We start from the raw sequence: 10357 nt of genomic DNA on the forward strand, positions 1-10357 counted from the left end.
TCGGTAGAGTTAAGTTTGATTTCTGCCAAGTTTATTTTGTCCGGTGCCCAGGGGATGCTCAAGGGGTCTCTGTGCCTCTCTCCCTGGGGGATGCTGGGGAGGGGCTTGGTGGGGTTGTCCCTGTCCCTCTCACTCCAGGGCATTCCCAAGGCAGTGTCCCTGTCCCTTTCAGCCTTGGGGATGCTCGGGCATCTCCATCCCTCTTGCCCCAGGGAATGCTTGTGCGGGATTGGGGACCAAGGGCTCTGTGTCCCTCACACTGCTGAGTGTGCTCAGGGGCTCTCCAACCTTCTCATACCTGGGGATGCCGGGGGAGTCTCTGTCCTTGTCACTCCTTGGGTGACCCTGCCCAAGCACCATCGGGGTGAGAGCAACACAGACACCCCCAAACCCACACAAGCACCTCCCAAAAATCCCAAGGGGAGAAGGACAGAGACCCTCACCAGGCACTGAGTGGGGTGAGAGGGACAGAGACCATCCCCAGCCCCAAATCATTCCCAGACAAGAGAGGCTTGGAGACTGCCCTGGGACTCCCCAGGTAGGAGAGGGACAGAGAAACTAAACTTGGGGGGCAGCTGGGTGGTCCAAGATCCAGGTGCTGCCACGCTGCCCCTCCATTCCACACGAGCATTCCAGGAAGGCAGCCCTGAATGTGACCCTTGGGGGTCTGGGATCAGCCTTCACATCCCTGGGGGAGCAGAGACAGAGAGGACGAGAGACTTTCCCCCTCTTATTCCTGTGGAAGGGTGAACCCCAGCTGCCCTTTTCTTCTGCTGCCTCCTCATCTCCTCGGCAGAGGATGTCAAACTCCCCAGGAGCAGGAAGAAGCCCATTCCGGGTTTCCTTGTGTCTGCAGCCTGGAACATCCACTCCCAGCAGAGCACTTGGTGAAAGCCCTGCTGAATGACAGCAGGAGGAGGTTTGTGAGAAAGGCAGGAAATTGTATTTTGATAGGAAATCACAATTCCAAATTATTTCTTTCTGTCACATTCATTTTCAGTCAGTTCTGGTCTGGTTTCCAGAGTGCCACTGTTACAAAAAGGATAAGATATTGGATTTTAGAAGTAGTAAGGCTAAGGCTCTGCTAGGCTGTAAGGCCTCAGGTGTAGAAATAGTTCTCTTGGGAAACAGGAATGGAATGTGCTGGGTGGGGAAGTTAGGAGTAGTGAATTAGCTGGGCATGGAGAACATGTCTAAAAGTAAATAGTTCTGGGTCGATATATGTGGCATGCAAGGGGGATTTCAGTGGTGGGAGTTCGTTGAGCATTATCTAAGACTAGACAACCATGAAGATATACGGCTTGGGGTATGATTATCAATTGTTAATGTTTTGTATGTGTGCCAATGTTTGAAACTGTATAAAGAGCTGAGTGAAACGATAGGTCTTTGGCAAGCCTGATTTGGGACACCAGTCCCCAGGTCCCCGGGCCCTGAATAAAGCACCGCATAAACTGACTCTCTGTTGGTTTGTGTTTGTGGTCGGTGGGCAACAGTTTTCTGGCGACCCAGGTGGGACTCCGGGGGTCATAGGGGCGGTTCGCGGGGTGATCTGCTCCGTGCCGGCACCAGGTGATTTCTGGGGAGACATCAGCCCGTGCCTGACCCCGCATCCGACGGACAACCGTGAGGTAAGCCCACAAGGTGCTTTATTCCTTTTAAACCGGTGGTGGTAGCCTGCCCGGTAAGACGAGTCTCTACTCGCAGGGTTGGGGCATTGGTTTGGGATTATAAAGCCTAGGCGCTGGCCGTCAGACAGAGCGAAAGCTTTCCAGAGCCAGCCCTTGCTTCTCGCGGCGACGAGATAAGCAAGGAGGGAATTGGATATTGTGGTAATTGGTATTGGTATTAGTCTGTGTGTTATTAGTTGTGTGCGTTATTGTGTGGTTGCATACCTCTGGAATGATGCCGTTGCAGGTGTTTCGGGCTTTGTCAAGTTCAGATAAGGATATTCCGGAGGATTCTCCCCTCGGGTGTTTGCTAAGTCATTGGAAGGAGGGTAAATTGGGACGGGAGCTGCGGAAAAGAGAATTGATTGATTATTGTAATAAGGTATGGCCTGAATATGAAACTGGGGGGATGCAGTGGCAGTGGAATGGCACTATTAATTCTGAAATTATAACCCCCATGATGCGGTATTTACGGGAAAATGAGAAGTGGGATGAGATACCCTATTTGGATTTGTTTTATCAGCTAATAGGAAAAAAGGACTGGCAGAGGAAATGTGGAATGATGGTGTTAGAAACGGAACCAGAGGAATGCGCGGGTTGTAAAGAGCGAAGGCTACGGTTTTCTGAGCCTGAGGAGGATGTGTCTTTGTTGGTATCACCATCCGACCCAGTCAACCTCCCCCTCCCGGACTCAGATTCTTCGGAAGAGGAATCTGACTCCGAGGAAGGAGAGAGGGAACGATCCCGAACTCCCGAGCCCAGGGAGAGAGGGAGGGAACAATCCCGAACTCCGCTCTCCCAGCGTACTCGCAGAGGGCGTCTGGACAGGGGAAAAAGCGCTTCTCGAGCACATCTAATGGCCCCATTGCGAGAAGCAGTTGGACCAACAGGGGATCGGGTCAGAGTGAAAGTTCCGTTTTCCCCCAATGATTTAATAATTTGGAAGCAATCTGCAGGAGCTTATAGAGAAAATCCTGAAAAAGTGGCTCGGGTGGTGAAAATGGTAATAAAGACACAGAATCCGGACTGGAATGACCTACAGGTGTTGCTAGACTCGATAATGGATTCTACGGAAAAGGAGATGGTATTTAAAGCTATGTCTAATCGGGCAAGGGATATGATTCAGTTGCGAGCACCAGCACTACAAGGAATAGGGAATGTGAATGAAATAGTACCAAGGGAAGATCCAGAATGGAACCCTAATTTGGCAGAAGAGTATCATAGGTTGCAGGTTTATCAGGAGCTGTTGGTGGAAGGAATTCAGAGGGGAATTCCAAAGACTTTAAATTGGTCTAAGTTGTATGCGGTAAGACAGGATAAGGTAGTCACCATCTGCGTTCTTGGAGAGGCTGAAAGAAATAGCGCGGAGGTATACAGACTTAGACGTGGAATCGGAGGCAGGAAAACTGCAAATGGCCTTGATATTTATGGGACAGTCACAGGAGGATATTAGGAGGAAGCTACAAAAGCTAGAAGGGAATGATACTCGGGACTTGGAGAAAATGCTTGAAGTAGTGTGGAAAGTGTACAATAATAGAGAGAAAGAGGCAGTGAAGAAGCAACAAGCAAGCATGTTGGCAGTGTTACAACAGGCAAGTCAGATGAATGTGAGAGGCTGGGGGAGGGGACGAGGCAGAGGAAACGGGGGCATGGGAAGAGGTGGTTTCGGAGGTTTTGTGAATCAGAATGTAGGGAACCAGATGATGGGTAGGGGTAGAGGTAAATTGGGGCCCAGTCAGTGCGCCCGATGCTTCGCCGAAGGTCATTGGAAGAATGAGTGCCCCCTCAATTTGGGGATGGGGACACCGATGAGTAACTTTCCAGGAGGGAATCCCATGAATCAGGGAATGAATGCGAATGATGGGTTAAACCCTTTCGCGCCAGGACCACAAGGTGTCGCTCAAGCCTTTATGATGGGGAGCTATCAAAATCAGAGCTGACTAGATAAAGATCTAAAAGTGGTCCTGGAAGTTGACGGGGGGCCCAGGGAATTTAGGGTAGATACAGGAGCCACTTTCTCTGCAATCAATGAACAAATAGGACCGTTAAGTGATTCAGTTGTGAAAGTAGTAGGGGTGTCGGGGGAGGTGGTGGAGAGGTCATTCTTGCGGCCACTGGAAATCAAATTTGGAAACAAAGAATTGGATCACCAGTTTTTATATATGCCAAGCAGCCCGGAATGCTTGTTGGGGAGAGATTTATTATCGGCACTGGATGCAAAAATCATATTTGAGAAAGGGCGTGCTAAACTAGAAATCCCGGAGGGGAATCTGGCAAAACTTTTTGTGATTAAAGAGACAAAGACAGAGGAGATACCCCAGGAAATAGAGCAGGCAGTAGTCCCGTGGGTATGGGAAACAGGGACCCCGGGCAGATCCAGGGTAGCCGTTCCTGTGAAAATTGAATTAAAGGAAGGGGCACACCCGGTAAGAGTTCGACAGTACCCTATCAGTTTGGAAGCCAGGAAAGGAATTGCCCCAATGATCACGCAATTTATAGCATTAGGGATTTTACAAGAATGCGAATCGGAATTTAATACTCCAGTCTTTCCGGTAAGGAAACCAAATGGGAAATACAGGTTGGTGCAGGACCTGAGAGCAGTAAATGCAATTGCCAAAGATATACACCCGGTGGTGGCCAATCCATATACATTGTTAACATCGATTTCTGAGAATTTTCAGTGGTTCACAGTGATTGATCTAAAAGACGCCTTCTTCTGCATCCCACTGGCCCCCGAGAGTCGACACATTTTCGCCTTTGAATGGGAAAGCCCAGACACTCGCCGCAAGCGACAGTTAACATGGACCAGGTTGCCACAAGGATTTAAGTGTTCACCCACCATTTTTGGAAACCAGCTAGCAAAGGAGTTAGAGGAATGGAAAACTACCAAGGTAAAAGATTCTCCTTTTTCTTATGTTGTTTTACAATATGTGGATGACATACTCCTGGGAACAGAGGAGCGGGGACTGTGCTCAAAGTTAACAATTAAACTATTAAACATGTTGGGTCAGGCAGGATACCGAGTATCCAAGGAAAAAGCGCAGCTGGTGCAACAGAAGGTGATTTATCTGGGATGTGAAATATCACAAGGAGTCAGGAGAATAGGGGTAAACCGCATTCAAGCCATCTGTGCAATCCCTGTACCACGAAATAATCAGGAACTAAGATCTTTCCTAGGAATGGTTGGCTGGTGTCGCCTGTGGATTCCGAATTTCGGACTTATGGCCAAACCACTGTACGAAACAATCAAGGAACCCGAATTCAAGTGGGGTAAGACACAGCACAAGGCCTTTCAGGAATTGAAGCAAGCACTCAAAGAGGCCCCCGCTCTGGGTCTGCCTGACCTGACAAAAGACTTTCAATTGTATGTGCATGAAAGGCAGAGATTAGCTTTAGGAGTACTCACACAGTGATTGGGGTCATGGAAGAGGCCCGTGGGGTACTTCTCGAAACAGCTGGACATGGTGAGCAGAGGGTGGCCAGGGTGTTTGCGAGCAGTGGCTGCTACGGTAATCCTAATTCAGGAGGCACGGAAACTGACACTGGGAAAACACATCACCGTATATGTACCTCACATGGTCATAGCCGTCTTGGAACAAAAAGGGGGGCATTGGCTCTCCTCCAGCAGAATGATGCAGTACCAGGCTCAGTTGCGGGAACAAGATGATGTTGAATTGAAAATAACCAACTATCTCAATCCAGCAGAATTCCTTAGGTCCACCCAAGAGGAAGGAGAACTGGAGCATGACTGCGTGGAGGTGATCGAACAAGTGTATGCCAGCCGTGAAGATCTGAAAGATGTCCCGATGGCAGATCCCGATGTGGAGCTGTTTACGGACGGATCCAGTTTTATGGAGCATGGAACCAGGTATGCAGGGTATGCTGTGGTGACACTCCAGGAAATAGTGGAAGCTAAAGCACTGCCTCCGGAAACTTCAGCGCAAAAAGCAGAAGTATGGGCGTTGGTAAGGGCATTGGTCCTTAGTAGAGACAGGAAAGTGAACATTTGGACTGATTCAAAGTATGCATTTGGTGTAGTTCACATCCATGGGGCTCTGTGGAAAGAAAGAGGACTTTTGATCTCTCAAGGCTCACAGATCAAACATAAGGAAGTAATAATTCAGTTGTTGGAAGCTGTACACTTACCTAAAGCAGTAGCGATCATGCATGTCCGAGGTCATCAAGCAGACTCCGGGAAGGAATTTCAGGGGAATCGGATGGCAGATGAAGCTGCGAAAAAGGCAGCCAGATTGGTCTGGACTCAAATGGCTCTGATACCGACAAGAGAAAATCCCGCTGCACCTTATTTGGAAGAGAAACCGTGCTACTCTCCGGAGGATGAACGGTTGGCACAATTCACTGGAGCAAGAAGGAATGTTGTAGGATGGTATGTAACACCGGTCGGACAAGTTATACTGCCAGTGGAATTAATGAAAGTAGTCATGAAAACTGAACATAACAAACTCCACTGTGGTGCAGAAGCATTGGTAGAACATCTAAAGAAAATAGTACTCTCTAATTCGATGATAACAATGGCCAGAAGAATAAATGCCACCTGCCCGATTTGCATTAAAAATAACCCGTTGGTTAGAAGACAAGTCCAAATGGGGAAAATACGTGTAGGGCCACAACCAGGGGATTACTGGCAAATAGATTTTTCCGAGTTACCAAAATCTCAGGCATACAAGTACTTACTAGTTTATGTGTGCACCTTTTCAGGATGGCCCGAAGCTTTCCCTTGCAGGACGAACCAGGCCAAGGAGGTAGTGAAAACCCTTCTCAAGGAAATTATTCCGAGGTTTGGGGTTCCTTTAGGAATATCATCAGATAGAGGACCACATTTTACTGCAGGAATCGTGCAGGAAGTTTCTACTATTCTGGGAATTCAGTGGCACTTACACACCCCCTGGAGACCTCAATCTAGTGGTCAGGTGGAACGAATGAATCAAACTCTGAAAAATCAAATTAAAAAGATTTGTCAAGAAGCTAAAATACAGTGGCCCCAAGCATTGCCTCTAGCCCTTCTGAGGATTAGGATTAAACCATGAGAAAGGATAGGGGTAAGTCCGTATGAAATTTTGTACAGCAAACCATATCATGCTGTAACCTATCAAGGGGACCCACATGTAATTGGGGATCAGATGATTGTAAATTATGTTTTGTCTTTAAATAAGACCCTTGCAGCACTGAGATCCACGCTGGAGTGGAATCGACCGTTACCTCTGGACACTCCTGCTCACGATATTCACCCAGGAGACCAAGTTTATGTGAAGAACTGGTCGGTGGAGCCTCTGAAGGAAACATGGGACGGCCCCCATCAAGTGATAATGACAACTTACACCGCCGTCAAGGTCGACGGGATCAACAGCTGGATCCATTACACACGGGTCAAAAAGGTCCCCTCCCGATGGTCGGTGGAACCCCTATCTCCCACAAGAATGGTGTTCAAAGCCAAAAATTAATGCTGTTGTTGTTACTCTTGAGTAAAATAATAATTGTTGAAACCTTTGTTAAAATCACAATACCTGAATCGAGGGTGTGGGTACCGGAGAATTCAAATGTAAATCTCACATGTTTGTTTGTCGATGACCAGGGAGCTGGATGGGACAGAGTCAGGGCACGATGGAAATGGATCACCAAAGATCAAATTCAAGATAAAGGAGTAGAAACGGTCTGGGATGAGAAGCAGCAAAAAGGTAGGACTACCCTGCAGATATCCAATGTAACAAAGGCCAGAACAGGGAAATATGCTTGTATAGTTTGGATAAAAGGGAGTTATGATTATGGATTCGTAAATCTTGACATTTTAAATATCTCCCAAACAGAACCGGAAAATAAGGTCCAGGTGACTCTCCCAAATGGGAAAGTAGATATGTGGGACGGACCTCCCCTCAGAATAAAATGTACTCATAAATTTGAAACAGGGTGTCAGAAACAGATTGGAATGAAATGGTGGAAATGGAACACAACACAGGAAATGTGGAATCCACAGGTACAAGGGACAAGTTGGTGGACGCAGGGAAATGAAAGCAGAGGATGGTTGAATATAACGAACTCAGAGATTGGTAGATCGGAGGGTAAATACCTTTGTGTTCTTGTTTGTGGTAATAGGGGAGGTTATGGGGTCAGGAAGGTAGAAGTGGTATTACAACAGGATCGAGGAATCAAGCCTGAACAGAAAATATATAACGCAAAGGAAGGGCAGGATTTGGTTTTAAGATGTAGGATACCAACTGAAAGCTACACTGAGTATGAATGGTGGTTTGGAGGACAGAACTTGGTGGCTCAAGGGAAATATCAAATTAGAAGAAAACCCCAAGAAATAGTGTTAGTAATTAAAGAGGTCCTGGAACAGCAAGATAATGGACAATACTGGTGTTGGGTTGCTCAAGATGATTGGTGGGCAACCGGGATGATTAGTGTTTATGTTGAAAGAACAAGGGTGACTCGGCAGGTACCAGAGGATGAAATCCGAACCAAACCAGAGAATCTGATTGTGGGGTTAATTAGGGATTTTGGGCAAACACAAAATGTATCAGCAATCACTGCATGTCTGCCTTTGCCCCATGTGGCAGGAGATCCTATACCATGGGGAATTATACCAGCTCCAGACATGCCTGCATCTAATTGAACAGTTACCTTAAGTTGTACCCAGGAGACTAGGATCCGAACTAAATTGGTTAATCGGACAAATGTGATAAGGAAACACTGGAAAACCCCGGGGAACCGAGCAGATTGTTACAAGCTTCCGAATGCTGTATTTACCAAAATCGGAAGATTCCATGGAGTAGGATGGTGTGAATACGATGAGAGGCAAACGCTACAAGTCCCGGCAACTGAACAATATTTTGAAATAATATGCCAGAATGTTACAAACACAACTACCATGGAGCAATGGCAGACAATCTGGGGACCTAGTTTGTTAGAAACCTATAGTTACATAGGAACAGTTCAATGGTGTATTTATTGGAAGGGACGGAAAAATCAAACTTACTCAAAGACCTATCAAGGACAGGGTAGTTGGAGAAAAGATGCACCTGGAATGACCGATTGGAATTGCACTAAGGTCTTCACTTGTGACAGCCCAAGTGAGTCTGTGAGTCTACTGCCTGTAAAGGTACTTTTGAGATTTGGCTGTGAATGTAGGGGATATAACCACACGATAAAAGACAAAAATACAGAAGGAGAGTTAAACTGTAAAACTACATCAATCCGAGCTCCAGGAAATTTAGTTTGGGTAATGGGTCACGGACACTGGACCACTCATATGCCGGTAGATGGTCCAACTACACAAATTACTTTAGGAGTTCCAACTCTATGTCCTTTTTGGAAATCGACAAAATTGACGGCCTCAGAAATACAAATGAGACATAAGCGAGATATAAGTCAGGAAATTGGAGACATAGGGTTAGAAGAAGGGGAAGATTGGCATGGACCTTCTTCAGGAGTTAAATTTGGGTGGGTATTAGAATCTCTCTTTGCACCAATATCATCATATCGAAGCAGGGAAATGTTGTACAAATTGTTGGGGCAAACAGAAAGGTTGGCGGCTGTGACCAAGAAGGGATTCAAGGACTTAAATCTGCAGTTACAAGCTACGTCTAGGATGACAATTCAAAATCGGATGGCTTTAGATATGATATTGTTGAAGGAGCATGGCATATGTGGCTATCTGCATGGTAGAGATGATCATTGCTGCATTCACATCCCGAATGTTACACAGGAAGTAGAAAAGGATATAAGTCAATTAGAACAGATTGAAGGAAAGGTGAATAATATTCAGAAAGAGGCAGAACATAATTGGGTTGGAGAACTGTTCAGCTCCCTGGGAATTCGGATGTCCGGATGGATATCCTCAATTGTACAGTATGGAATCATGATTGTTATAATCATTTTAGTTGCCTTAATAGTATATAAGTGTCTTTTAGGAATGATTGTCAAGGAAGGTCAACACTCTCGGCGAATAATGAAGGCGATAATGCGAAGAGAAGTTCTGGCAGAACCAGCCACTCCACCTCCTGCTTATCGCGAAACGGCAACATGAATTGTTGAGCATCCTTGCGAACCCAGAAGAAGCTCGAAGGATGCTCAAAAGGGGGGACTTGTTACAAAAAGGATAGGATATTGGATTTTAGAAGTAGTAAGGCTAAGGCTCTGCTAGGCTGTAAGGCCTCAGGTGTAGAAATAGTTCTCTTGGGAAACAGGAATGGAATGTGCTGGGTGGGGAAGTTAGGAGTAGTGAATTAGCTGGGCATGGAGAACATGTCTAAAAGTAAATAGTTCTGGGTCGATATATGTGGCATGCAAGGGGGATTTCAGTGGTGGGAGTTCGTTGAGCATTATCTAAGACTAGACAACCATGAAGATATACGGCTTGGGGTATGATTATCAATTGTTAATGTTTTGTATGTGTGCCAATGTTTGAAACTGTATAAAGAGCTGAGTGAAACGATAGGTCTTTGGCAAGCCTGATTTGGGACACCAGTCCCCAGGTCCCCGGGCCCTGAATAAAGCACCACATAAACTGACTCTCTGTTGGTTTGTGTTTGTGGTCGGTGGGCAACACCACCTTCTCAGCTGATTGTATTTGTGTTCTCCTTTCCCTTCTGCCTTTCTTTGCCTGCTCTGTTTGTCTCTCAGTGTCTCTCTGCAGCCAGGGCAGCTCCCACCAAAGGCCCTCCCCTGATTTT

General features: G+C 46.5%; 1 long non-coding RNA gene across 1 annotated transcript; it reads right to left on the reverse strand.

The window, feature by feature from the left end:
- Positions 1-1650: 1650 nt before the first annotated feature.
- On the reverse strand, positions 1651-6257 carry LOC138102218 (uncharacterized). Its single transcript, XR_011147367.1, has 3 exons — positions 5814-6257; positions 5074-5722; positions 1651-2013 (listed from the first exon to the last, which is right to left on the reverse strand). It is a non-coding gene; the product is annotated as an uncharacterized lncRNA (long non-coding RNA).
- Between the last annotated feature and the right edge of the window lie 4100 nt (positions 6258-10357).

The sequence above is a fragment of the Aphelocoma coerulescens genome, unplaced genomic scaffold, assembly GCF_041296385.1.
Source record: "Aphelocoma coerulescens isolate FSJ_1873_10779 unplaced genomic scaffold, UR_Acoe_1.0 HiC_scaffold_633, whole genome shotgun sequence".
Lineage (NCBI taxonomy): Eukaryota > Metazoa > Chordata > Aves > Passeriformes > Corvidae > Aphelocoma > Aphelocoma coerulescens.